The following is a 27,083-nucleotide window of genomic DNA, read 5'->3' as shown; positions in this document are numbered from 1 at the left end:
AAAAATGTTGGGGAATTCTAGATTTACATCTCAGCCATGGAAATATTTAACAATTTTTTGAGCTAACCAAAGTATTTGTTCCCATACAATGAGTGATGATTAGGAGGAACGCTATCTTCTCCACACTGGAGAATCCCCGTGAGGCTGTCGGTATTTATCTAAAGCAATCCCATGACCACCTACTCTCACCAGAAATGTACAGAATGCAGTTTTACTAAACAGCAACATCAATGAAGACACTGAATTTCCGAGGAGGGAAAGAATGTTAATTTTGGCATGGAGCATCTTAGCACATGAACAAGTCTTACCATTTCCTAGTCTGTAGTTTGCATACATTCATGTGACGGTTTTGAATGTCCACACCCAGGACACTGGTAAAAGGTATGTCAGAATATTACATGTGAAGGAATAATACAATATGTACATTTTTAAAAGACATTTTCTAGATCCTGTCTTCAAAGGTTAAACACTGAACTAAGACTCTTCTTTTATTATTTAATAATCTTTACAAATAACAAAGGGAATTAGCGGGTTTAAGCTCTAATGGTCTAAGAGACACCCGAATACTGATTACTCACTGATTATCCAGTGACTCGGTTTTGCTGCTGTATAGAACTTTGGCATGACGTAAGCTTTTCCTAAATTGTATACAAACGAAACTGTGAAAGAGAATTTACATAAGTCAGCCTATAACGGTGCTGCATAATTTCCCATTTGTAAGTCAGGATAAAAAACAAAATTGAATTAAACTGTGATTGATAATGATAGAAAGTACATGACAGTCAAGGTATACTTTGAAATTTTACGTATTCAAAACTTTCCTAGTTGAGTGTTATTCATCTAAACTAGCTGGCCTATTTTTGCCCTTGAATAAAATTGCCTTGTTGCCATATTTTACCTTGGAGCTTACCAAGAGGTGCTCAAAACGTGCCAGGGTTTGCTTTCATGAGTTTGATGGACATTCATGTAAAACTAGTGTTCTCTTAGTCACATGACCAGCAGGTATGTAGTCCTTGATTTTAGTTCTATTTCAGTCTAATCTTTTTGAGGTTTTTCTTGAGATCATTGAAAGAAATTCTGTGACTCTCAAATTGCTTGTAAATCAGATCATCTCAAATTGGGTGAGTCCAAAGACAATGTGTGCCTGTAGGTTGATTTTCAGCTCTGAAGTCAGGCTGTCAGGGCTTAAATCTTGGCCCCATCTTCTGATGTTTAGTTTTGTTTATTTCCACTCTCCTTGGCTTTCTTTTGTTATGTGTAAAATAAGTATGATAGTAATATTAACTACATAATTTATCAAGTGGAGGTTAATTTAACTAATAAACTTAATTTACTTATGGCAGGGCTTGGTGCAAAACAAGTACACATAGCTGTTAATATTATGTTATTTAATTTTGCGTGATGGGGCAGCAAATAGTTATTAAATGTTTAATCTTAAATAAGGGAAATTAATAAAAATAGAAATTAATATATTTATTGGAGAAGTCTACTGGGAATACAAAGTTTCAATCTAATTGCTCCTTAAGTGAATTTAAAGCACATGAACGTATACATATTTATTTTTTACTTTTTAATGTTTACTTTTGTGATAGAGAGAGAGCAGGGAGGGGCAGAGAGAGGGAGACACAGGATCTCAAAATGGCTCCACACTGTCAGCACAGAGCCCGACATGGGACTCAAACCCACAAAATATGAGATCGTGACCTCAGCCAAAATCAGGAGTCAGATGTTAAACTGACTAAACCACCCAGGTGCCCAAACATACACATATTTTATCATACATGAGGCACCTGAATAGCTCAGTTGCTTGAGTGTCCAACTTCTGCTCAGGTCACGACCTCACTGTTGGTGAGCTTGAACCTTTCATTGGGCTCTCTGCTGATAGCTCTGAGCCTGGAGCCTACTTTGGATTCTGTGTGTCTCTCTCTTTGTGTATCAAGTATTCTCAAGTCAAGGAAAAACACTAGCTAGTTCAACAATTCCTACTACATTAGTAAAAACTAGTGATTGTATAAATACATCCTAAAATTAACACAGATTTTGACATTAAGCTGTTATTGAACTTTTTACTTTTTAATTACCAAAAGATAAATAAAGGAATAAAGAAGAACAAGTAAAAAGTACATTGTCAGGAAACGCTAAGGCTGCTCACCTATTTTTAAACTATTCTCCAAACTTACCTTTTTGAATTATTATTAAATGAGATAAATTGTGTTGAAATACATAGAACAGGGCTGTCTGGCATTTGGTAGATAGAGCAGCTAGTCTCTGATCCTTGCTCCCCACTGGAAGGGATGTAGGATTATTAAGACCAGTGACATTTGGTACCACTAGGCTAATATACATGTGCCTAGAATACAGAGCACAGAAATCACTTAGATGATAGTTTTATTTTATTCACTATGAAATTTTCACACATTGAAGTTAATGTTTATGTCATATTTGGATGGTTTAAGCGAGACATGGTAGAACAAAATGATTAAAAGTGAACAGTCAGGAGCCAAACCATTTGGGTTCATCAGACTGGATCATTTACTGGCTCTGAAAGGTAAGGCCATTTATTTTATTTTTCTGAGCTTTCATTTGTGAGGATCAGAAGGGTTAATATATAGAGTATCACTTCTATTGAGCTCCTCAGCTCAATAATTATAGTATTTGTCATTATTTATTATTATTATCACCATTATTATTAAATATCCCAAGCATCCTTACTGGACAAAGCAAAGGGGAAGGACTGATATTCTACTTCTCAAGAAAAAAAAAATGTATATATATATAATAACTAAGAAGCATTGAACTGTGATACTTGAGTACTCAAAAGATTTTGCTTTATCTCTTTGCTCATATTTACTTCATTAGTGTATTTTTTTTTTCCTTTACTCAAGGGTTGTGCTGTTGGATAGTGGCTCTGCTATACTGGTCAAGGTTCATACCGCAGGCAGTGGATTATATCCAGATAGTTCCTGGTTTCTTCCTCTTTTAAATAAATCAAATTTATGGCTGAGGTTGATATGAGGGCCTGTGTCCATTGGCAAATGGTCTGGTAGCCACAGACCTCTTATTAAAGCTTGAGAGAAAATGGTGATTACTAGTGTTTGTGGCCAAATTTTGTGCAAGCCTGCCCACTGAGTTTGTTTGGATACTAGGAAATTATGGACTGTATGATTTGAATTAGGATAAGATATGAAACCCTTGGAGCCACTCTGTAGCAGAGACTGTGCTGTAAAAGAATATTGGAAAGCACCCCGTTGACCAAGTCAGTGAAATTAGCTTAGTCATGAGAATTCCGAGTGAGTTTTCTGACCTTGAGATGTAGATTCAATGCCAAAAAATATCAGGAGACCGAGGATAGATGCTGATCTTTATTTTAATGAGAGGGTTTTATTGCTAACGCGGGCATCTAACTCAACCCCATCATTTCCAGGCTTTAAAACTTCTAGATGTTTCTCTCAGGAAATGGAAAAACTTCTCTAAAAATTATTATCAGAAATGTCATGTCATGTCTGTCCTTCCAGTTCACTTAGTTCATTTTCTTTAAAAAAATTTTTCTTTGTCTTATTTAGTTTTTAAAAACATGTTCTTCAGGTAGCTGTGGCTGGTAATAGCTCCTCATTATGCTGGAAGCCCAGGGTCCCATTTTCGTATCATTTCCATGGCAACATGAGTAGGCTCACTGTATTCCATCAGTCTGCAAACTCCACTGCTGGCCGGCTCTTCCTGTGGTAGATCACTTCCCGATCTTTGTGCTTGTTTTTTTGTTATCACCTAGCAAAGTAATTGCTGTCACCTTAGAAACTGATTGCAAGGCCAAAGTGCTTGGATGGCTTTACTACACAAAAGACACAGAATGTTTTTTTCACATTGTTTCACGTGTGAGATGAAGGACAACATCGCCAGTTTCCTCAGTGGTTAGGGATTGTCTGTAGTAGGGGGCAGGGCATCAAGACAGCTGTGTGTCCTGTCGTGGAAGCAGTAGAGCCAGATGCTCAGGCAGAGCTCAGTGCTCCCTGTATAGCCTGTGTGACTTGCAACCTAGGACATCCTTGCATTTTCTTTCTAGAGGGTCATGTTGTATTCAGCATTACCTACAAAGGTAAATTTTACTGGGAAACTAAATACCTATCAGCTATTATCTTCTTTTATAAGAATACAAAACCAAGAGCTTTTGATTAATTTTTTGAGGCAGTAGGGTATTCATTTATTAATTTATGGTTTCACTAAATCTTATGTTTTAAGATTTTAATAATATTTTGATAAACATCATCTTTTCTATTTAAGCCTTAACACTATAAACTTTCTCCTTATATTTTTTTAACGTTTATTTATTTTTGAGAGAAAGAGACAGACAGACTGCGAGCAGGGGAGGGTCAGAGAGAAAGGGAGACACAGAATATGAAGTAGGTTCCAGGCTCTGAGCTGTCAGCAGAGAGCCTGACACAGGGCTCGAACTCGTGAATCATGAGATCATTACCTGAGCCAAAGTTGGACGCCTAACTGGCTGACTGAGTCACCTAGCACTCCAAACTTTCTCTTTTTAAGTCTCACATACCAACCATAGTCCTGTATAACATCATTGCTGGGTGGTTTTACAGTGGATGACCTATTCTTGCATGTTTTATGCTAGAATTCAGATGCCCAGTGCCCAGTTCCCAAATTGTGTCTCTTTTTTTTTTTTAATATTTTTTAAAAATTTATTTCTAGGAGAGAGAGAGACAACGTGAGCAGGGGAGGGTCAGAGAGAGAGGGAGACACAGACTCTGAAACAGGCTCCAGGCTCTGAGCTGGCAGCACAGAGCCCGATGCGGGGCTCGAACCCACGAATCGCGAGATTATGACCTAAGCGAAAGTCGGACGCTTAACCGACTAAGCCACCCAGGCGCCCCAGTATCCCAAATTGTGTCTCAACCTGGAACAGGGTGGCTTCAGTAACATCCTCATTATCTGTCCTTTATATGTGTATTCAAGCCATGGCTTCCCAGATTGTGAATGAACCATCCATGCTACTTGTCAGTAGACATATAGCCAGTCCCAGTCTGATGTAGGACTCTGTGGTACATGACCTCATAACAGACCCGCATGGATAGTGGGCCACTTGCAAAACATCCTTCTTTGACCCACTCACTGTGACTTGGATGGTTCTCTTCATGTCTGATCAAGAGTATGAATGAGTGGATCCCCACAGGACAGTTATTTTTATGTGTCTATCTGTCCTTTATCATGAAGTCTACAAAGAAAGCATTAGACTATGTGGGACAATGTGTGTTGATTAGTTTATTTGTTTCAAAAATAAGACCACATATCTAGCATATTAGTTCCCTAGGCCTGCCTTAACAAATCACTGTGTCTTAAAACAGCAGATATTGATTCACCTACAATGTCAGGGGCCAGAAGTTTGAAATCAAGGAGCTGGAGGACCATGTTAAAGTCTTAATTCCAGATTAAAAACCAAAGAGATTAAAAAAAAAAACCTGATTTTTTTTAGATTAATTGGCCAACTGAAGACACAGAAGGTTAGCACACATTCTCCCATATTAATTTTTCTCTATTGGTACAAAACAGGGCCCTCCTAAACCAAGCATCCACCCACAGAATAGATATTGTTGATAATAAGTGTACCTGGGGGGTGGGGGGAGGGTTCAGATCAGGGATGGGATGCTATAGAATCCCAACTTCAACAGCTTCCATGAAAAATCAAATGTCTTGCTCCATGCCTAATCTGAGCAAGCAAGACATGTTGTATGGCAGCCTTCCTCCATGACTGGGACTCAGAGTTCTCATAGAGGACTCGCTACCTCCTAACATCAAAAAGAGAGTCGTAGTCCTCATTGCCAATCACCTATGGGTTAGAATGCTCCATGTTTTCAACTTACCCTTTGTAACTCCATTTTTGATCTTGGGAATGTGATCTGAACCTTGGCTTCCAATTGGTTTCAAGCAGCGCATGAGAAGCACTAGCAGAAGAATGGGAGGTGGAAAGAGAGTAAGGGGTTATGTATTCCTTTAATTCTCTCCCTCTTATGCAACCCACTTGCCACAGTTTCTTTCTCAAATACTACTGTAAAATGTTTTCTTCCTCTAACTTTTCCAGGCCAAAGAGTAGTAAGGACTCCCTTATCTTTCTTGCCAAAGGTTAGTGGGTTATCCCTATTTGATTTCACTAAACTCTGCCACAACTTTGCAGTTGGTTCCTTTATTAAATATTCATCAATTGCCCAATTTAAGTATTATTTCTTTCCTTCATGGGCTCAGACTGATGAAGATTGCTAGACTAAAGGACTTTCATATTATTTATTTATCCTACTTAAATGGAAGCTTATTATGCATCAGGTCAACCATTTCCATCTTTCTTTTGTCCCTTTATTTTTATTGGGATATAATTCACATTCCTTCAAGTCCATACTTTGAAAGTGTGCAGTTCAACAGGTTTAGTATATTCAAAAGGTTGTGTGATCATCATCACTCTAACTCCAGCAAATTTTCACCTTCTCCCAAAGAAAGTCCATACTCACTAGCAGTTACTCTCCATTCACCTCTGGCATAGTCCCTGAAAACCACTGATCTACTTTATGTAGATTTGGCTCTTTTGGACATTTCATGTCATGGAATAATGCAATATATGGACTTTTCTGTCTCGCTTCTTTCATTTGGCATAATGAATAAACGGCAAGATCTATTCACCTTTTAACATACAATAATTAGTATGTCATCCTTTCTACTACCAAATGATGTTCCATTATATGGATATGCCACTTTTTTATTTATACACTCATCAAATGATGGACATTTGAGTTATTTACATGTTTTCACTATCATAAATACTACTACTGTGAACATTAATGTACAGGTATTTGTGTAAACAAATAGAAAAATGTCACTTCTCTTGGGTATATACCTAGGAAAATTGCTGGGTCATATGGTAACTCTACATTTTAATTTTATTTAGAACTTTCAAGTTGCTTCTCAAAGCACTTTCATCACTTTACATCCCTATTAATGTTCCTTTCTTGGGAATATGAAATTCTTCAGATGAATTACCATTTCATCTAAATTATCATAAAAATGTCTGTAGCATTTCCTTATAATTTTTATTTCTGCAATTTCAATAGTGATGTTCCTCCTTTCATTCCAGATTGTAGTAATATAGGTCTTGTATCTTTTTCTAACTGCCATTTCTGCTAAAGCAATAGTCAATTTAGATCACCTTTTCAAAGAATCATTTTTTGGTTTTGTTGATTTTTTGTATTATTTTTCTATTCTATGTCTTTTTTATTTCCATTCTAATCTTTACTGTTCTCTTCTTTCTAGATCCAATAAATTGGCAGTCTTTGCCAAGGGTCTCTGCATTTGGGGCACATCTGCAACACCAGCCAAGGAGTAGAAAACTCTGACTTCGTCTTCACTTCCTGCTTTATCAGAGCCTCCAAGTCAGTCACTGGAGGAAGCTTAAGCCTTCTCATGTCCTGTAGAAAAACAGGTGCTCTGCTGGGGCACCTCAGTGTCTTAGTAGGTGGAGTGTGGGACTTTGGCTCAAGTCATGGTTTCAAGGCACATGATCTTGTAATTCGTGATTTCATGGTTTGTGAGTCTGGGCTCCAAGTCAGGCTTGCTGCTGTCAGCACAGAGCCTGCTCTTGATCCTCTGTTCCTCTCCCTCTCTGTCCCTCCCTTGCTTGCTCTTGCTCCCTCTCTCTCTTTCTCTCTCTCTCTCTCAAAAATAAAAAGAAAGAAAGAGAAAGAAAGAAAGAGAAAGAAAGAAAGAAAGAAAGAAAGAAAGAAAGAAAGAAAGAAAGAAAGAAAGAAAGAAAGAAAGAAAGAAAGAAAGAAAATAGGCACTCTGCTTGGAAAGTATGCCACCACATCCCTGTGTGTGAACTTCTAGATCCTCAGTAATGTACCAGATCTCTTGAAATCCCCAACTGACATCTCATTCTATCACTCTTTGTTTTGAGCGTCATGGCTACTTATGATTTGTTCTAAGCATTATGTACTACCTCAGGCTACCATGAAGTTAAAAAATGCCTCTAAATATTTTCAACAAGTATCCCAGGGAAAGGATTTTCACACTGAGTAAGCTCCAAGTTAGGTCATATGAAGACAGAATTGTAAGTGGGATTTCTCACTGAACCACCTGCCAGGTCAAATAATGACAGTCCTCCGGGAATGAGGCTGGTGGTTGCCAGGCTACCAGTCTTCATGATTTAGGGCTCTTTGTTTTTAAGTCTACCATGGTACTAGAGAAAGAGACATGAGAATAGAGCAAAGTAAAACACCACAAACCTCACAATTCTTTCTAATATTAAACCACACACACACACACACACACAGACACACACACAGAGTGTCTGGAGTGTTGAAAGCATGTGGTTATTTTCTGGAGTTCTAAAAAAAATTGGTTCTGATTATTCCTGCCAGTTTTTCATTGCTTGTATGAAGGAAATAATTTTCAAACATTTTTAAAAAGGAAGTAATTTCCAGATGCTCTTTCTCCACAATTTTCACTGATATCACTTCTCTTTCATAGTACAGTAGAATTTAATGTCAGTAGAAATTAAAATGTTTTATTAGCCCTGGCTAATAAGTATAATTATAATATAAAAATAAGATTTATTTCACATATATGATTTAAATCCAATTTATATTTAAGAGTTAATCTTTCAACTTCTTGGGAAATGCTCTTCAATATCCATAAAGACTTGATATTTTCTTAAGTAACATAATTTAGCTGTAACTGGATACAGTTCTGATCCTTACTACTTTCCTCCTATATATGTCTTTCCTCTAAACTCCCTGATAATTTAGTTATCTGATGCCTATGATTATCTTCTTCTGTCTGAAGTTTAACATTCAGGAGATGATTTACAAGCATTGAAGCATTTAGATGTAAACCTCCTACAAATGAAGTATAGTGGTCATACATTATTCTACGAAATTGAAACAGGATTTTTTCTTTCTCTCAAACCTACAGGTTTTTGGTTAGCATTTAAGTGATGCTGTTTGGTTTGGCTTCATTACACCATACAACTCTCAAATCTTTTCTAAGCTATGATTTCTGAAATTGCATATTCTAAACCTATAAGGCAGTGCTTATATGCACCAAAGTGGATTCTGTACATATATTTTATTAGATAAGCCCGTTTTTGTAATGTGTGCTTTCCTTTCAAGCTCTGGTCAAGAATTTAAAGCCAAGATCTTCATGAAAAAAAAAAAAAACCAAACATAGTCATATTTAATTCCTGGTGTGTTATTGACAAAAGGAAAGTAATTTCTTCAGATGAATGTCTATTTAATTATTTTTCTATGACAACTGTCAAATTTCTTACTTCACCAATTTTAAACTAGGGTTTTCCTAATGAATTATCTTCTAAAAGCAATATGGTACTGACATTCCTCTTTCCCTTCATCAGAGAGTGTGAGAGAATCTTCAAACTTTGTCATAAAAATTAGTGAATGACTAATTATGCCACAACTATCTCAAAATAGAAATTCTGTATCAATGTCACCACAACAAATGTCATCTTTGTCAATACCATTACCACGATGACTGCTGAGAGAAAAATTGATTCCTTTTTGTCAATAATAGCTTCCTTAAATGAATGTCACTCATTTGACAGACATTTGACTATAAGCCCCATGTAGTATTTTATGTTTTATTCAACACCAGAGTGCCAGACCTAAGCACAGCTCCTTATGCATAAATACCCAGTAGCATATGGTGAATGACTCCAATGCTCAAGCTCTTTTTCATTAACTCAAACATAATTTGCCTCTTGTACATGGGACCACACTCTCCTGCCTTGGTATTTTCCCCTATATAATACTATAACTTTCTGCAAGATTTTTCAATTTACAAAAAGCAACACTAAATTTTCTCACCTGTAACTCTGAAAGTAACCATGTTTCATTTTCACAGTTTTATTGATAATCAAATTTTGACTTGGAGAATGTCAGTGGGATTTATCCAAGAGTCACCAGGTAAGAAAATGTGAAGAAGAGGATTTGGTCTCAGAGTTTATGACTTCTGAGGCCCTGTGTATTCCACTATATCTATCTATTTTCAGTCGCGTTTTTCAAGATTTGCAATGTGTCTTCCTAATATCAACTTTGTATGGTCCTTGACCCCTGCTTCTTTCCCCTTTGTGGTTATAAACAGGTTTTGCAGATCTAATGTTGCATAGTAAATCATTACAAAACTTAAAAAATATATTTATTATAATGTTCATACACTGAGTTTATCTGGATATTTCTTGCTTGAGGTATCTCCTAAGTTGGCAGTCAGAGGGTGACAGAGAGGAGAGTCATTAGAGATTCAACTGAACTGGACCATCCAAGAGAGCTTCCTCAATTATATATCTGACACCTCTGATAAGATTTGTGAAGGAGCTGATGGAAGAGCTTTCTTTCTCATAGCTTGTTTGAGTTTCCTAACAGCTTGGAGTGTCAGAGTGGTTGAACTTTTTAAATGACACCTGGCTTCTCATAGAACGCACATTTCAAGAGAGCTAGCAAAAAGCATGTCTCATCCTGTTGTCTACAGTACCAGGCCTGATTCACTGTGGGTGAAGACTATACAAGCATGTGTGAATACTGACCAAAAGGTAAGATTTATCCAGGGCCCTCTCTAGACATTAGTTGTCATAGGCAGCATGTGATAATGATGAACATGTATATCTAGAGCGAGGTGACCCCTTTCCTTACCTGTAGAGGAAGTTCGACTTACTCATTGGATGACCTTGGGAAAGTTATTTGATTTTTCTTGGCCTTAGCTTATATATCTTTTGAAAATATAACAGTTGCTTCTTTACAAGGTTGTGTCATGTTTGGATGAGATAATCAACGTGGATAAACTTCAAACTGCAAAATATAATCTCATTTTTATTAATATTGGCATGGGAACATACCTTCTCTTCTTTGAAAACCAACCCTGTCTTCACTGATAGTTTCTCCATCCTCAGAGATTACAAATTTTAGGTCAGGTTGGCTCATGTGAACCCATAGTCCATCTCCACCACTATTGGACTCCATGATCATGTATACTCAAGACACAGTTTAAAGAGTCAATTCTCTTTTCAAAGCAACTATCTTTGATGAACTATCTATCCCTCCCCTTCTCCATACCAAACATGCTTCAAATATGGTAAAAAAAAAAATAGGGGCCTACGATCTTGCCTGAACAAGGTCATAGAGTCACCAGATGTACCTAAAATTATCTCAAGAATTATTCCATCAGCTTCTTTTGGGGTCAACAGTTTTATGGAGGTTGAACCCAGTAACCTGAGTAAGAAATTATACCTATTAAGCAGCTAGCACATTCACAGGAGTTGGTTTTCACCCAATTGTTTAATTATCATTACTGTTCACTCTTAATTAGGGAAAAATGAGGACCTGAGGGGGTAGAAAACAGTATCAGGTACTTTTATCTGGAGAGATGAAGGTAGAAAAACTGAGAGTCATTAAATGCATATGTGGAAAGTTATATTGTGAAGAGAGTAATTCAATAGAATCAAATTCAGTCTAAGAAGAACTTTCACATCCTGAACCAATATTTAAGGCCAAATTGAACCATTGTTTTTCTTTCACTCATTGCACTAAAAGAGATAGGTGAATCATAGGAAGCATAGTTCTTCCTTTGAAACAAATGCTGACAGAAATGATTCAATCCAGGGAGAAATAATGGGAGGAACCCCCAGAGAGTAAGTTTTAGGAAGATATTCTCTAATAATAGGTCTTTGGTAAGAGCACTGACAGGCTAACCACTCTCGAAGGAAGGAAAGCAAAGGGTGTGATTTTGGATGCCGGTATATTGATAGATTTGGTGGTGAGATCATCAAGAAATTCTCCTTTGATGATTTCATTTTCTCAGTGAAATGAAAATTCAGACCATCAGCTGAGAGAGGAAAGGAAAGAGTGTTGGAGGTGTAAGGAGGGAGAGGAAAGTGTAAAACTCTGAAGAATATTTATGCCAAATAGGACCAAAAAAGGGGATTAATGTGGATGGTGGAAAAAAAAATTGCTTTTCTCAACTCTGGAATTACATGCTACACTGGCCTGGAGCTGCTAATAGCCATCTTTCCAAACATGTGGAAAAGTGTGACTAAAAATAAAGCCAGCACTGAGAAAAGCAGCCCATATATAGAATAAGGGATATAAAATTCTCACGATACCTTTCAAGGACATGGAAGCAGCCAAGATTGAACACAGAACTCCCCCTGAGTTTTTCTACTATATGAGTGAAAAAATTCCATTTTGATTAAATTTGAGGGTTTTTTGGTGCCTTCTTTTTGTCACTTGCAGTTAAAAGGGTACTTAATATATCAGATAATTGAGGAGTATTGGGTTTTAAAAAAACTAATTCTTAAAATGACAAGAAAAGGCGTGTAAAAATATAGTATAGCAACTTGGTTATCTGGATGGGTTTTAGAGTCAGAAAACTGAATTTAAATCTTGGCTCTCCCACTTAATGAGATACGTAAACATTGGATTTACTTAATCTCTCTGAGCTTCACATCTCATCTGTAAATTAGATATAATGATGATAAGAACTACTAATTATTAAGTCTGAAGCATTATCCTAATGTTTTAGTCATATTATCTTAATCAAGTCTCTCAAGAATCCATGGAGGTGGCTATTATTATCCTGGTCTTACACTTTAGGAAAGCGAGACTTAAGAAGGTCAGTAATCACCCTAACATTCCACAACTAGTAAGGTGATATGGAACCCGTGGTTATGGTTCCTCAACCTTAGAGTGACCATTAGGTTGAGTTCACTTGGGACCATTCTAATCTATGCCTGTAGTACCACTTTCCCTGTGATCAGCACACTCTTTCACTTGCCCCCCCAACAAAAGGTCTTAGCTTGGACAATAAATTATATGGTCACTGTTGCAAGTTTGGTCTCTCAAGAAGCAGACTGTAAGGTCAGAGATTAGCTTGGGGAATGCTCTGTGGATCCCTACCAGAGCGGGGAGGAAAAGAGTAAGATGCTGCAGAGAGAAGAACAAAAGCTTCAGCCAATCCCACAGGGAGCTCACAAGTTGGGAAGGCCCTTTGGAGTTCTTGTATTGGGAGCAAAGAGGTCTAAGCTGTTACAGCACTGCACCATCCGACTCAATGCATGGGGTCCAGTCCCAAGAAGGTAATGGTCTTGGACAAGATAGTGCAATTTCTTGAGCAAGCTAAGTGAGAGCTCTTCTTCTGACAGCATTCCGAATAGTTTGGGGAACAAGTCCTTCAGAGGAGACTGGACATCATATCACAACATCCATCATAGCTATAAACTTTCATCACATGTGAAGTACTGCCTCCAGGCAACAGTTTCTTTATAAAGCCTTTCTAAAGATTAGTGAAAGTTTACTTACACTGTCTTTAAGACTACATGGTATAGGGGCAATAGGGTGGTTCAGCTGGTTGAGCGTCTGACTCTTGATTTCAGCTCAGGTCATGATTCCAGAGTCATGGGATTGAACTCACATCAGGCTCCATGCTGAGTGTGGAGCCTCCTTAAAATTCTCTCTCTCTCTTTCTCTCTCTCTCTCTCCCTCTCTCTTTCTCTGTCTCTGTCCCTCTCCCTCACCAGTGCACTCCATCTCTCTCACTTGCAAAAAAAAAGGGCATGGTATATATTTATATGTATTTATGTACATAAATATGTTTATGTATAAATGCATACATTTTTATGTATATTGACATATATTCAGTAAACAGCAGCAATTATTATTTTATTAGATATTATATAGTACATTTTACAATGAATTATATGTGATATATAAAATATGATATTATAATAATATAAACAGTATTAATATAAAGTTATCACTTTATAACCAGAGGTCTGAATAACAGAAAAATAGGATTTACAAAAAAAATTTAAGAATTCATTTAACTTGAGCGATTGCCAAGAAGAGCTCACCACAATGTCCTGTCATATAATTTGTCACACAGAGCTGAGAATTGTTGAAGGCCATTTGAGCACAAAGAATATAGATATGGATAAATTAATTGATTTCCATATGCAGACTTGTGGTGAAGTGAGTTTGTGTGAGTGGCTATTAAATGCACTATTTAGGGGCACCTGGGTGGCACAGTCAGTTAAGCATCCGACTTCAGCTCAGGTCATGATCTCACGGTTCGTGGGTTTGAGCCCCGTGTCAGGCTCTGTGCTGACAGCCAACTCAGAGCCTGGAGCCTGTTTCAGATTCTGTGTCCTCCTCTCTCTCTGTCCATTGCTAGCTCATGTTCTCACTCTCTGTCTCTCTCTCTCTCAAAAATAAGTAAACATTAAAAAAATGCACTATTGAAATATATTATTGTCATACGCCAAAGCTTTTGAACCACCAGTTTCTATTTTTTTAAAGTTTATTTTTGTTTAAGAGAGATAGAGAGCAAGCAGGGGAGGGGCAGAGAGAAAAGGAGTCAAATCCTAAGTAGGCTTTGCACTGTCAAGACAGAGCTTGATATGGGACTCAAATCTCTGAGATCATAACCTGAGACAGAATCAAGAGTTGGATGCTCAACCAACTAAGCCACCCCAGCACCCCATAAACCACTAATCTCTTTAAAGACAAAGAGGAGAAAATGTTCCTCCCCTACTTATTGCTGTCAATAAGGTAACAAACAGAGACCCAAGTTGGAGCTAGAGAGGAAGAAAGTCTATCTAGGAACCCCATTAAACAACTTGGCTGACCATGTCTGCATTCTCACAGTGTGATTTGTTGACTCTACTCCCAAAAATGTGTGAGGATACCCATGGTCTTAAAATAAGCATATTAGTAGTAAAAGTTAAAGTCTGTCTTAAGTTAATCTGACATGATTTCCAATAAGCCCAGCCCATCCTTCCAGACATGAGAGCCTTTGGAGTATGCACACTCAAAACTATATATTTGGTATTTCCAAGCAAAAAAATCTTTAAAACATTTCTTTAGCATCTTCACCTCCTTCCATAAATAACATCTCGGGCAATATGTTTGCTAACTGCCTTCATGTAGTAATATCTCTGACAACACATCAATGGTGGTTGTCCTTTCCTTACTCCAAGGCTACTTCCATTGTCTCTTGCACTTTCCTTACACTAAATAAGACCATCAGATTAGTTTTTAGAACATACGTAACTGTTACAACTTTGGAGGAATTAATTGAATTTAATTCATATACTGTGTCAATAAGTTTGAGAGAAATGTAATGTTTATTTAGCAAATAATTTAACTATTGCTTCAGTTTTTATCACTGTACCTGATAAGAATTGTATCTCTAGTTTAATCCCTGATCCTACAAAATTTTTTTCAGTGGTTGTTTTCGAGAATAGGTATGTGTTGGAATGTACATGTGAATTTTCAAAAGGAAAGTAAAATGAAATGTGATACTTTTTTTTTTGGAGTCGAATTAATGTAAGTTAGGTAGTATAAATAAAGTTGATACAAATTTCCATATTAGCTCTGACAGATGGGAAAAAAGATAAGATATTTTCAAACCTACCTAAAAAATAAGCATAAAGTTGATTTTACTCTCAGGACATGTTTTCATGGTTTCAGTCCTGGGAGAGAACATGGAATTATTAAACCTTGTGAGCCCTTAACCCTAGTTCATATAAAGACATAAGAACAAGTCCCAGTTATTAAAGAAGTCTTGACATAGACACATTCTTTCTTTTATAGTGAAAAATAAAGGTTTTCCTTTACTCTAGGGAGAGGCTGTTAAAGTTGAACATTACAGTGTTCTCTAAGGGGGAGAGAAGTTCATTTTCACACTTAACAGAAAGTGTATGTTTTACCCAAAAACTACACCAAAAGCATATTTTTTTTTCACATAAAAGCACAATATGGAGGCTATTTTTGATGTTATAAAGAGTAATAAAAAGCAAAGCAAAATACGCCCATTGAGAATATGGACTAAGTACTCTTTCTATAAAAGGAAAAATGAGAAAAATTCCTATTAAACTAGCTTCTAAAATTTATTATTGTAATTATTACATGAAAGTGCCACTGAATGTAATAAAGAGTATAAATTAGGTAACAAACCATTCAAGCACATTTAATATATCCAAATAATTAATTTTATCACAAATGATGACATGAGTTAATGTACAGATAACATTTACTATCAACCTTTATTTGAAGAAGTATCCTTTTGAGTTGTTGTAAAACGTGGTAGGTGAAGGCAATTTAAGAATGCATCTTTTTTGTATCTTCCTCTGGTTTTAAGGTACGAAAGATATGAAAAATCCACATGAATTCATAAACGCTAAATTTATTTTGCTATAACACAACTATATATGTATAGTGACATGATCGCTTTGCTATTTATACCGGTTTATAATATTAACCTGTACCAATCATTTTCATACTCCAAGGCAAACTCAGTATCACAAAATATGTTTGCCTGCCTACATTTTGTTTTTTAGACACAGCCTTCAATAATTTTGTTGATTTATTGTTTGAGTATAGTTTGCCAAGAGAAAGAAAAAAAGAGAGAGAGAGAGGAAGGAAGGAAGGAAGGAAGGAAGGAAGGAAGGAAGGAAGGAAGGAAGGAAGGAAGGAGGCAGGAAGGAAGGAAGGAAGGAGGAAGGAAGGAAGGAAGGAAGGAAAAGAGGTAGACATGAACACAGGGAGACAGGGAGGGAAGGAGAGAATGAGATGAAGTAAATCACCAACCAATAAAAATCCTGATATTTATGTGATTTTGCCAGCTATAACTGGAGATTTAAAAAAAAATACAGTAAAAAACTAAAACACAACATCTCTCAAATTCAGTCCAAAACTTCTGACTAACATCAATCCAGAGCTAGGCTAAGCAGCAGACAACTCTTGGGAGATCCAACTCCCTCGTACGTATAAACACAATCTTTAAAAATAAATTAAGTAAAAATCTATGTGTGAAATCTTATTATTCTTTGGAAGCAGGCTTTGTCCTGACATTCCAGTGATCATTGCCTTCATGTTTCAACAGCACCAGTGCTATTTCGCAGAATGAATGCAGTGAAGAAATCCATTGGAGGCCAAAGTGAGAACTGAGCTGAATGGGTACTTTGGGGCGATTGGCTAAGACGATTTTTGAACTATTTTGCATACCTTGCTTTTTTTTTTTCAAACTTATATACCTTTCCAACACTCCAAAGCAAAAATATAAAACAAAAACATCTTTTTACATTCAACGTTAAATGAAATTAGTCTTAATTTGCTGCAAAGAGTCATATTTTGGTCTCTCCGATCAAAATTGATGAAGTAAAGTTGTAAGACCCATGTGCATAAAAGGATCCAGTGTGCTGATATAAACATAAACCTTTTTTGGAAATAAAGAGAAATACTCATTTTCTTAGAGCAGGGAGTCATGAAACAAGCAGAACAGAATGAGATCTTGTATTAAACCTTTGCACAAGTTATCAGACGACAATGCCTTTGCATATATTTGTTTGTTTGTTTGTTTTTGGTCATGTTTAGCAAGTATGATTTAGCTCTATTTTGCTGAATTTGCATGTAATGCTTCTTTCATCTGCTTCACCAAATCAAAATAGAAAAATTATTTAGCTATTAAAAGATACATAAAGAAAAGGAAATAACTACTCTTTATTAATCTGAACCTTGACATTGCTGAGTCACCCATTATTGGAGATTTGGCTTCTGTAACATTTCTAAAATGCTTACTTTTTTGTTTCTTTCTTTCTTTTTTGCTTCTTTCTTTCTTTTTTGCTTCAGAGCAGAAAACCTTTTGGAACTGAGATGTGGTACTCTGCAGTAAACGAGGATTACATTTGCTCTTTCTGTAAGGGCATTTTACATTTGACATTCCAATCAATATTTTTTTTCTCTGCTTGGAGGTGGTTTACTTAATCATTTTAGGCGATTAGCTTTCATAGGAAATGAAGGTCGGCCAGCATTTGTGTAGTTTCCCTGAATTCGTTTTGGCCTCAGGCTTGTATTTATTCTTATTGTACTCCCTAACTAACTCGGATACCAGGTGAATACCTGGGAGAAAGAGAAAATAAATTCAGAAAGTAATAAAAATACAATAACTAATAAAAACACAAAACTATGCAGCATATTGCGAATCCTGTTCTGTGAAAAAGTCAGGTTGTTCCTCTTCACATGTATGAGTTTTAGCATTTCCAACAATTAAATGAGAGTGTCATTTTTATTAGAACTTTGTCCTCTGAATGAGGACGAAATTCTTTTCTCTTAGAAATATTTGGCTCTCTATATCTGTTCTGACATCTACTGGAATACAAAACATATGAATAAAATATTTAACACTGCTATTAAAAAATTTCAAACTTATTTCTTCACATAGAGACACCAGTATTAAAATGACGAGAATTCGTATGTTTCATGGTCTCTTCAGTCATAGAGTTGAAATAAATTACGTAAAATTCTGTGAAAAGATCATCGGTAATTATGAAAACAATCTAACATAAGACATCAAGCCATAAGAGCCGTTCTCTATTTATTTTTCTCTTAAAATTTATATGAAGAAATTTATAATATCCTTTATTGGAGTCTAATTAGACTTTTATTCCATTACAGACCAGAATCCTTTCATTGTTAAGAGACGAGAACCATTTCTATCCATTGTGACAAATATAAATTTGATCACCTAATGCTAGAGAAGGATTTGCTGCAGAGGCAATGGATATGCTGCTAAAAACCACTGTAGAAAACACTCTTCTCTCCACGTGGGATTTTCATAGCTACATCTCCATTACTTTTCGCTCTTTTTCAGTTTTTTTTCATTTATTTTATATTTCAGAGACAGAGTGAGACAGTGCATGAGTGGGGGAGGGGCAGAGAGAGAAGGAGACACAGAATCTGAAACAGGCTCCAGGCTCTAAGCAAGCTGTCAGCACAGAGCCCGACACGGGGCTCAAACCCACGAACTGTGAAATCATGACCTGAGCTGAAGTCGGATGCTCAATCGACTGAGCCACCCAGGCGCCCAATTACTTTTATCTTTATATGTTACCAGACTCTATCTGGGTTCAAATGCTTGAAACTTGACCAATGGCTAACATGGCATAGCCTCAGATTATAGGCTGTGGTTGGCCAAAAGAAAGACTTAGAATGGAACATTTTATTTTCCTGTTGACACTCTTTCCAACAGCTCTCATATTGTCTGAAAAAGTTTTCATATCTTATCTTTCATAATATTAATATTTAAGTAGTTTTGTTTCAAAATCATTAAATTAAGATTGATTAAATAATAAAAATTGATTTTTTTGCTTAAATATATTCAGGAAAGTTTAGATGCATGCCAGAGTATGAAGGTATGGCTTTGATAGTGTAAAAGAATAGTATATTATGTATAAATAGAAGTGGAATCAGGGAAGAGAACATAGAATAGAAAATTTCCAGTTGTTAAACATACTGAAATGTTTTAACATGGAAAATACCATTTCTTAGTTTATTATAAAAAAAGACATTTTAAAGGAGACATCAATCTCAATCAAGAATACACAAGAGATAATGGCCTAATAGTTTAATTTAGAAAAATACGTAGCTATATACATGCATGGCTAAAGCTGTAAGTCATGTATGGCTAAAACTGTAATTCCTTTTGGCTTTTCCACTCATAAGATTTATTACCCAAGCCAGGACTGCCTTTTGCATACCCCAGTTCTATCACATAGAAGCAAACACCTTCACATTTTCCAGATTTTTTTTTTAATTCACCTGTATTTAACTTCATGTTTCCAAATAACCTATAAGAAAGGTTTCATTCAGTAGGTAATGGTTGCTCAAACTTTGCACATTTCCAAGAAACACCCGTATTCAGGACTGTCCATTGACCAGCTCTTGGAAACTAAGCCCTGGGCCACTCTGCACTATCAGCATGGAGGATGACACAGGACTTGAATTCATGAAACTGTGAGATCATAACCTGAACTGAAATTGAGAGTTGGACATTTAAATGACTGAGTCACCCAGGTGCCCCTCAGATTATACTTTTTTGTGTGTTGTGATATTTAGTATCCAATGGCTTGAGTCCATTGTTATACCATTCACCACAAAATAGATGTATTTGCCTGATTTCTATAATACAGAATCCCACATCAGTATATCTTTAAACCCTTAATTAGGTACTATCTTAGACACTGTGAATAAGACAAGTAAACTCTTACATGGGTCTTGCTGACCTTTGTGAAAAAAGTCTAAAGTAATCAACTTGCAAGTAAATGGTGGGCTGTCCTCAAGAGAAAAGATCCCGGAACTGGCGGGAGGGAGAATCTGCAGCAGTAGTAGCTGTATCAGCTTTGTGATAGGGAGCCTATGCTCAGGACTTGCCAGCAGCCTCCATAGCTACCTTCATCCCAAGCCCGTTGTGCCTTCATGATGTTGGCTGTGGGGAGATGCTGGCTGACATGTACTGAACAAGTCATCCTATCCACTCATTTGTTTTGGGTCCATTCTCAGTGGGTGTCCTCTGAAGGGCATTGATATCAAAACAACTTACACACTTTATACCCAACCCCATGTTGTTATGTTTACCTACATGGGTTTTTCCAAAATCAGGATATTTGATTCAGCGAAGACCAGTGTCTGTTATACTCTTGATTCTTACTCAAGTATTGTGACTCTAACAGTGCTTTTTTTCAGCTCAGAGTATTGTGACGTTTCCCCTGATCTAGGAGAAGAGTATTTTGGACAGAGGTAACAGCAAATCAGACTCTGAGGTTATATATAGCTTTCCTGAATATTTCAGTAACAGGAAGACTCATGTAGCTGAAAGGAGTAACTAAGGGGTTTAGCTAGAAGCAGAGGCCGGGGAGGAAATGGGGGGTAGTAACTCACTACTCCTGGCACTCACTTGCTTTGGTTCCAAATGTCCAGTACAGAATTATGCTGACCATATTAGGCTAACTGGCCCCGACCTCTATTGTCACATGACATGTCATTTTTCTATTCTAACATCTAAATCGGCGGTCTGCAAGCTACAGTCCAATGGCGAAATCTGGCTCCCCCTCATGTTTTTGTAAGTGACGTGTTATTGGAACACAGCCAAGACCATTCACTGACAAATTGTCTATTGTGATAGAGACCTTGTGTCCCACAAAGCCTAAAATATTTGCTATCTGACCCTTTGCAGAGAAAGTGCCCTGTCCCACTGCCTACATGACAGAAAGTGTGTGGTCCTCTCATTAGTAAAGACATCAAAGGCAATGTACGATTCTGCAAATTTGCCCTTGACCTCAATCTTATGCATTATGTCTGCAGTCCTGTTTTAGTAAAGTGTGGAGCATCCCAGTCCCTACTTTTTCTTCTTAATTGCCAATTGACATTTGTGAAGGGACTCGCTTTCCATCCGTGGCCTTTTGTTTCTGGCAAATACTTTCTCCTTTCCGGGGTCCTCTAGTTTCTGACTCAGAGTTTTCTGAATGCTTATGCGGAGTGGAAACTTCTGTGAAACTGTGGCATGCCCTACCTTGATTTTCAAGAGAACTGTGTCTACTTTACAGTGCTTTCCACTCTATAGGTTGTAGGGTGATTTTGGTCTGTTCTTTCCATGGTCTTTCTCCCATCTTGTGTCAGTACCGGTCATCAGGCAAGGTCCTAAGATACAACACAGGCAATAGGTCTGCTTTGTTTAAAGATGTTATTCTGTTCCTATTAAAACAACACAAAACTCTTTAGAGTGTGGCTTGATTTTGGTATATTCTTGACAAGTTAATTTAATTGAGAAAACTGCACGCAAATGTGCCTTCTGGTTACTGTCTTGACTACGCATTCAGTTTTGTTTTGTTTTTTAACAACTTTTCCATTTGTACAGGCCTCCCTCAGGGGATGATCAGTGGAAGCCACAGCTTCTCTGTCAGCTGTAAAGGCCTTGGAGAATCTAGTGACAGTTATAATGGACTCATTCATACACAACACATTAAGGCAAAGGAAGCCGAACAGCCATCCACAGCTGTAAAGGAGTACAGGTTGCCTCTGCTGTTGTATTATATCTGCAACCTGACAATCTGTCATGATCATTATCAGCCATCATCATCCTCATCAAAATCATAAGTGTATTCAGTTTCGGAAAAAGAAAGCTGATTGCAACTGAATCCTTTGAATTCCTGATTTCCAATCATATAGATCTGGCTCTAAAGCCTGTATCATAATATTATCAATTTTATGCAGATGTTAATATTAATCTGAAACAGGTTTCACAAGTAATGGAACGGGGGCCAAGAACTGTATTTGTGAGATACCAAGACAACTGCATTTGCTAACTTCACCTTACACAGTCATTGGCTTCAAATCTGAACAGTTCTCATAAATGCCACCCATTTTGTTTCCTGGAGATAAAACAAAACCTTTGCTTTACAACCTAGCGATCAGATTACCCAAAACTCCTCAAATTAAACATATGCAATGTAGTTGTACTGCAAAACAGAGTCTACACACAGTTTTACTGGAACCACCAAATAGAAAAATACATATGTATTATATTAATGGTTTTTATTAAGTACTTTCATTACAGCCAAGTTCACAATGTCTCCATAATCCAATGCAATAGCTACAGGAGACTAATGCTACTCAGAAGTTGCTTTCTCTAGTTGCCGCAATAATGTAGATATAATGAGCAGAAAGAAATTTAAATTACTAATTCAAACCTTGAAAAAAAATTCTTGAAACACCAAACACTTTCATCTGGGCTGTGAATGTGTTAGTAGGCTGTTTTCTGGTCTGGTGAAATGATTAATGCTTTCTCCTTAAGTGGATGATTTCCAGTACAACTAAATATGAACTCCAGGGAAGACTTTTTTCAATGCCAATATTGTTTGCTTTTGGAAATCCTTACACATTCTTTGCTATTTGTAGAGGGAGAGATTTAAGTGATTAAGGAATGGTTAACTGGCAAATGAAGATCAGTTTTGTTAATAGTGTACTTTTGCTTTGTAATACCTATAAAGATTTGAAAGCAAAGTATAAAATGAATGTTACAATTTTTCCATCTACAGATATGTGCAGTTATATGATGTTACATTAAATTAGTTAATGTTTATGTAGAATCAATTATATTCCAGGCAATGTACACATATCTTTTTTTTTCCCGCTTACTTGTTGTCTCATTATTTTTTAATTTTTTTAGCATTTATTTATTTTTGAGACAGGGAGAGACAGAACATGAAGGGGAGCAGGGCAGAGAGAGAGAGAGACACAGTATCTGACGCAGGCTCCAGGTTCTGAGCTGCCAGCACAGAACTGGACGTAGGGCTCAAACTCATGAGCTGTGAGATCATAACCTGAGCTGAAGTCAGACGCCTAACTGACTGAGTCACCCACGTGCCCAATTGTTGTCTTATTCTTAAAAAACAAAGACTAGTGTCCCCATTTTACCAATACATAAGTTTGAGGAATCTTAAAGGAATGACCCAAGTCAAAACAAACAAACAAACAAAAGCAGTAGAATCAGATATAAATGAGTCAGACTACAAAGCCTATGCCCTTCTTTCAGACTAGACAATGTACTAAGTATTCTGTATGAATTGCTTAGATGTGGGCATAAAGTCGAAAGCATATAACAATTTTAGTTTTGTTTTCACATATTTGAAACCCAATTAGTGCATTTCCATAAATGAGAGCACAATGGCAAAAGAGAAACTTGGTATTTTTGGTATCCTTTGTATTTCTGACCTAAATTCATTTTACAAACCATCTGAATTTACCAGCATGTTGTATACTCAGTAATTATATTTTGGTTCAGTGCCTTTTACCTGCCATCTACATTACATAAAGGGCATTTTCGTAAAAGGAAGCAGGTTTTAATGAGTGAGCTACACAGAAATTTTCATCTCACACTTAACAATGAATATTACTGTTCTTATAATTTGCACTTCTCAGTCACAAGACAGCCCTTTGTGGTTGTCATAATTGGTCTAATGAATTTCTAAAAATAAATGGAAGTCTAATTTGATCTGGTGCCCATGAACAATCCACTCATTCACATCTAAATCACTGACCTGATTTGAAGACGAATCATGCCAAAATGAAGTCATGCTTTTCTACTAAGTGTGTTGCCCCAGTGAAAGCTTTTGAATGGTCTGTTCTTAGGGTTTGAAGTGGGGATTTCCAGTGACAAAGAAACACAATTTGATCTCATAACCTTGGACACCACAGACTTATTTTCAATGATAGAAACTTAAGATTGGAAGGAAATCTGAGTCATCATCCAGACAATGTTTTCACTCAGAGAAAAACTTATGGCTCACCTTTATGTGAACACTTCAGGAACAAGCCATCTCTACCGGGAGCAGAGGTAAGCATTCAAACGACTTCTCTAGCTGGGCAAAGACCGATACATCTGAATGTCTAACACTCTTCATCACAGAATTATTCATCCAATGTTCCAGGGCAAATGCTCCTTTATACTGACATTTCCTAAACTGGAAAGTGTAAAAGGCCTTTAATGAAGGGCACATTTTATTGTATTAAGACACTACTCTCTCGTTAGAAATGTGTGCATGTCTGCATGTGTGTAAAAGATGTTTAGCAGGACTTGTAATGCATATTCAAATGAAGAGGTTACAAGAGAGATTTCTCCCCCATCATCTGTATTTTTCATGGCTCCCTGAATGGCAGGTGAAAGGTAAAAATGTCTTTAATTTCCATATTTCATCTTTAGCAATCAACATATTGATGCCATGATTTGGACATCAGTTATCATATTGATTATGAATACTAATTGTAGGTAAAAGATGAGTCAGTGAATGTTTCACAGTGAATGTATGAGAATAATCTTCTCTTACACCAGTCAGAATTTGGCAACAATTTCCAAAACCAGATTCTGCAATCTGAAACTCTATATAACACTTTTCCCTCAAAGCCCCAAGAAGAGATGAGATTAAGATTGAGAGATAAGGTATAATTAAAAATACAAAGCTAAAAAAAAATTTTCTTGACAGTTTAGAAATAGCAAGAGCCCATGGTTTTCTTTGTATTAATGAAAACATATCTCTAATGACAGAAAGAAATATAAGCGAATACTAGAACAATTATGCACAAAAACTTAGATAATCTAGATGAAATGGACTAATTCTTAGCAACACACATATTATCTAATGTTGCTCAAGAAGAAATAGAAAATCTCAACCAACCTATGATCAATAATCAAAAAGTTCCCAGTAAAGTCCAACAACAGATGGCATCCCTGATGAATTATATCAAACATCTAAAAATTAATTAACACCAATCCTTTGCAAGTTCTTCCAAAAACAAGAAGAGGAGGGGACACTTTCTAAGTCATTATATGAAGTCAATATTATCCTGATACCAAAGCTAGATAGAGACAGTATAAGGAAAGTAAATTGAAGACCAATACCTCTTATTAGTAAGGCAATCCCATTTACAAAATTATCTAAAAGAACAACAGATCTAAGAATAAATTTAACCAAGGAAGAGAAAGAATTATACAATAGACTATAAAATATTGCTCAAATATGTTAAAGACCTAAATAAATAGAAATATTGGAAGATTTAATATTGTTAACATTTTAGTACTACCCAAAGGAAATAAAACTGAGAGTCCAGTAATAACAATGAAATAAAACTGATAGTCCGGGGGCACCTGGGGGGTCCAGGTGGTTAAACGTCCCACTTTGGTTTAGGTCATAATCTCATGGCTGGTAAGTTTGAGCCCCGAGGCAGGCTTTCTGCTTTCAGCACAGAGCAGCGTCAGATCTTCTGTCACTCTCTGTCTATCTGCTCCTCCCCCACTCGTGCACGTGCACCCTGTCTCTCTCTCTCTCTCTCAAAAATAAATAAATATTAAAAAGCCTGATAGTCTAAAAAATAAATTCATATATCTCCGGACAATTAATTTCCAACAAAGTTTCCAAGTATATCCAAAATGGAAAGTGTAGTGTCTTCCACAAAGGGTGCTGGGACTCCTGGATTCCCCTATGAAGAGAATGCAGTTGGACCCTTGACTCACACCATATAGATAACTAATTCAGAATGAATGAATGACCTATATGTAAAATCAAAATCACAAAACTTTTAAAAGAAACCATAGATGTAAGTGTTCTTGATCTCAGGGTGCCTAGATGGCTCAGGTCATGATCTCACAGTTCTTGAGCTGGAGGCCGTCATCACACTCACTGTTGTCAGTGCTGAGCCTACTTCAGATCTTCTTCTGTCCTCCTCTCTCTCTACGCCTCCCCCCATGCTCTCTCTCTATCTCACTCTCTCAAAAATAAACATCTAAGAAAGAAGTTTTCTTGATCTTGAATTTGGCATTGCATTGTTTGATAAGATGCCTAAAGCATGAGCAATAAAAGAAAAGACACACAAATTGAACTTTATCAAAATTAAAAATTTGTGTATCAAAGGTCATTATCAAGAAAGTGGAAAAAATGACTTAGAGAATATGAGGAAATATATGCAAATCACATATCTAATAAGTTATCAGGATAACTACAACACAGCCAAAAAAGAAAGAAAGTAACACAACTTAAAAAATTGGCAAAGGAATTGAATAGACATTTCTCCATAGAATATATATAAATAACAATAAGCACATGAAAAGATCCTTAACATCATTAGTTATTAGGGAAGCACAAATGAAAACCCAATGAGATACCAATGCACACCCTCCATAATAACTATGACTAGAATAAAGAGAAAAATGACAAGGGTGAGTGAGAATGTGTAGAAATTAGAACTCACAGCAGTGCCTGGGTGGCTAAGCAGGTTGAACATCTGATTCTTGATTTCAGCTCAGGTCATGATCCCAGGGTTGTGGGACTGAGCTCCACATCAGGCTCCACACTGATCATGGAGTCTGCTTGAGATTCTCTCTCTCTCTCTCTCTCTCTCTCTCCCCCTCGGGTCCCTCCCCCGCTCATGTTTTCTCTCTAATAAATTAATTAGTTAATTAATTAATTTTAAGAACTTTAGAAAACAAAAAAAGAAATTTGGACTTTAAGATACTGCTGATGGGAATGTAAAATGGGGCAGCTGATGGAGAAAATACCTTAGCAGTTCCTCAAAAAATTAAATGTAGGTTTCCCATGTAGCCTAGCAGTTCTTCTCCTGGTATATAACCTAAATAATTGCAAGCAGAGGCTCAAACACATATTTGTGTGACAGCGTTCATTATTCACAGTAGCCAAAAGT

General features: G+C 36.7%; 1 long non-coding RNA gene across 1 annotated transcript in view; it reads left to right on the top strand.

Annotated features, from left to right (window-relative positions):
- Positions 1-24,038: 24,038 nt before the first annotated feature.
- The window catches only part of LOC144228365 (uncharacterized), a 118,539-nt gene continuing 115,494 nt past the window's right edge, over positions 24,039-27,083 (top strand). Inside the window, exon 1 of the long non-coding RNA XR_013334170.1 lies at positions 24,039-24,225. This is a non-coding gene — a long non-coding RNA (uncharacterized LOC144228365). The remainder of the gene's footprint in view (positions 24,226-27,083) is intronic.

This window comes from Crocuta crocuta, unplaced genomic scaffold (assembly GCF_008692635.1).
Source record: "Crocuta crocuta isolate KB4526 unplaced genomic scaffold, BGI_CrCroc_1.0 scaffold369, whole genome shotgun sequence".
Taxonomy (NCBI): Eukaryota; Metazoa; Chordata; class Mammalia; order Carnivora; family Hyaenidae; genus Crocuta; species Crocuta crocuta.
This window is presented reverse-complemented; position numbering and strand designations above follow the sequence as displayed.